This window comes from Orycteropus afer, unplaced genomic scaffold, assembly GCF_000298275.1.
Source record: "Orycteropus afer afer isolate SDZICR_OR568_19922 unplaced genomic scaffold, OryAfe1.0 scaffold00127, whole genome shotgun sequence".
Lineage (NCBI taxonomy): Eukaryota > Metazoa > Chordata > Mammalia > Tubulidentata > Orycteropodidae > Orycteropus > Orycteropus afer.
In genome coordinates this window covers 5,560,751-5,563,851 of record NW_006921714.1, presented here as the reverse complement: position 1 = coordinate 5,563,851, position 3,101 = coordinate 5,560,751, and positions in this window count along the sequence as shown.

Genomic DNA, 3,101 nt, shown 5'->3' with positions numbered 1-3,101 from the left:
TCTTAGGTCTTTCTCTGTGACAAAAAGTTTACATTGCTTTTGACAATGTCAGTACATCTGACTCCAAATTCAGCCATAACACAATTAAATCCCCTGCTGCCCACCCTCACCCCAGGAGATAGCACTTTAAAGCTCCTCAAATTACTGGTGCAAACAACCTTCCTTAGTTTACTTCTGTAAATCACAAAAGACCAGCACAGTTAACTCAAACCTCTACAATTTTCAATAGAAGGCTTAGTGGGCCCTGGATTCAATGTATTCACAGTGACCTACTACACAGGACCTTCCTTCTGCTCTTACATAAAAAGGCATAATTAGAGCTACAAACTGGAGATCAGGGTTTTTTAAGTTCCATGTATACAATGAATAAGAAAGACACTCTCGCCCACTTCCCTCTTTTTAATTTATTTTTATAAACGCTCATGCTCTAAATAAACTGATTTTCAAAATAAGTTTTAGAAAAGTATAAAATGAATCAAGATGTACGTAATGAATCAAGACTGCACTATCTCAGGCCCAAACACCTCCAATTCTCTCCTCTCCAGAGAAACACATCTAATTACTGGTAAAGATCAAAGGTTTTAGCGGGAGGCAGTGCCTCTCTTTGTCTATATCTGTGTCTGTCTTTGCAGTAGAATGACCTCAAGGACAGAGAAACTCAAATAAACAGGCAAAAAGAGTAAAAGCTGCAAAGGTGGGAGAAACACTAAACTTATGCAACTAGTAACATAACAAGCTTGTGAATTGCAAGCAGGTGGTAATGTAAGAGCCAACAAAAGCTGCAGTCTGTAATTACAAAGAATCCTGAGAAAGACTTAAGCAGTTCAAAAAATAATCTTGGTGTTTCAAATTCAGTGTTCTTAGATGTATAGAATTACCAAAAAAAGAAAAAGTTCTATCTTCAAAAAAATTACATTGAATGAAAACAATTTTCATTTTCTTACATTACTTTTTAGTTTTTAAATTTGACATTTCTCTTCCTCTCCTGAACTCCATCCAGAAATTCTTCAATGCATTTCTGTTTTGCTGAAGTGAAAAGAGATTGGCCAACAGCCAACAGATCAAAGGCCAGATCCCAGTTCTACCATTTATTAGCCTCATTACCTGAGATATATGCTAGGGGAGAAAAGATCCCAGATTCAAAAATGTTCTCTAGAGACCCTTTTATTAAGTGTTAAACTGGACGAAGACAAAACAAGGACAATCATTCAGATGAGAAGAACTGTCAGTATGTAGCTAGCACAGAGGCTGATGGAATCCACTGAACTGCAAGTCATGGTGTTTATCATATATGATAAATATCACAGGAAATCATCACAAGATCACAACTGGTGCCAGGCCACTCATCACTGTCATTGGGTGAGACTACAGAAGCAGGAAGGACCATGATTGGGATATGTACATAATTGCAGGTTAGACAATTTTACAGGATTGGTTCTAGAGTTTTGATTACCTGGCTACATGGTAGTCAGGGCATGACTCATGATCATGTGACCGTGAATCATGGTTACAAGACAATACCAGGACCCCAACCTTTAACTTAAATTAGATAACATGTATCTGATTGGCTATTTTCAGTAAATCATTAAGGACACTCCCAAGTCAGTTCCATAATTCTTTGTGTGAGCATCTCTCAGCATAATGGTTCATGTAGTTTGAACCATATTTTTCCTGAGAGCAAACTGCCTTTCCTTGGGCCTGTCAAAATCACAGCCACATTGTTGGTTTAATGGCCAGCAAGCACTGGGGAAGTAGCAGAAAGAACTCAAACTGAATTTATGCATCTGAATTGATGTCAAAACTCAAAATGCAGTTAGTGCTCCCACTGTAGACCACAGCCTTCCACAAACCAAGTGCTTTGGAATTTAAGCTCCGTCCAGGCAAAAAGGGACAATAATACCTCTCTTACAGTGCTGATGGTGTTCCTGGGTGGTACGAACAGTTAACGTGAGTGACTGCTACCTGAAAGGTTGGAGGTTGGAGTTGACCCAGAGGTGCCTCAGAAGAAAGGGCTGGCAACCTACTTCCAGAAGAGACAGCCATTGAAAACCCCATGGAGCACCTGACATATGCAAGGTTGCCATGAGTCAGAATTAACTCAATGGCAATTGGTACAGAGTGCTGATGTGGAGATTAAATGAGATATCATCTGTATCAGCTAAGATTACTTTGGATGAATGCTAAAGAAAACCCAAAAGGAAAAGAAAGTGATTGGTTCACTTAATTGAAAAGGCTAGAAGCAGCATTGTTTCAGATGAAGCTTGATTCAGTATCCCTAGTGATATCACCAGAGACTCGGTTTTCTCTTGGACTTCTTACTCTGACTTCTGCCACATCGACTTTACCCCACAGCAGGCTTCCTTCCTGTAGCCAGAATGGTCACCAAGAGGTCCTCAGGATGTATGTTTCCTCAGTCATATTCTGTGGAAAAGGGAGAGTCTCTTCTAGCATTTTTCTTCTAAAAAAGAAGAGATTATTCTTAGCATCCTGGAGGAGATGGGGCCATTGATGGCATTACATGTCCATCGCTGAACCAATCTCTGAAGCCAAGGAAATAGAATTTGCTGAAAATCTTAATCAAGGCAGACAACTGGGTATGGATGGATCCTACCCAAACTACTTCATTGGGAAAAGTGAGGAATTATGAGTGAAAAAAGAAGGGGGTGGAGAGAAAAGGACTGTGACAGTGTGTACCAACGTGCCCCAAAACATAGTAGGATGAACTCTATCCTTAAGATTCATAGGGGAAATAGATACTTCCAAAGGGTTAAGGATTGACTGGCACCCTTACCTAACAGACCTCCAGAATATTCCCTAGCATTTCACCTAAAAACAAAGCCAAATCTATGCCCATTGAGTCATTTCCAACTCACATAGTTGGAAATGGAAATAGAAGTAATCTTCACAGAAGCCTCGAGTTTCTCCCCCAGAGTGGTTGGTGGGTTCCAACCACTGTCCTTTTGACTAGCAGCTGAACGTTTTCACTACTGCACCACCATAGTGACTTCTAGCATCTTAAATACTTGGAATTATATCAACAATATCCACCCGGGTTTTTCTTTATACTTTGATCCATAAACTAAATGGTTTAGTTTTGCCTG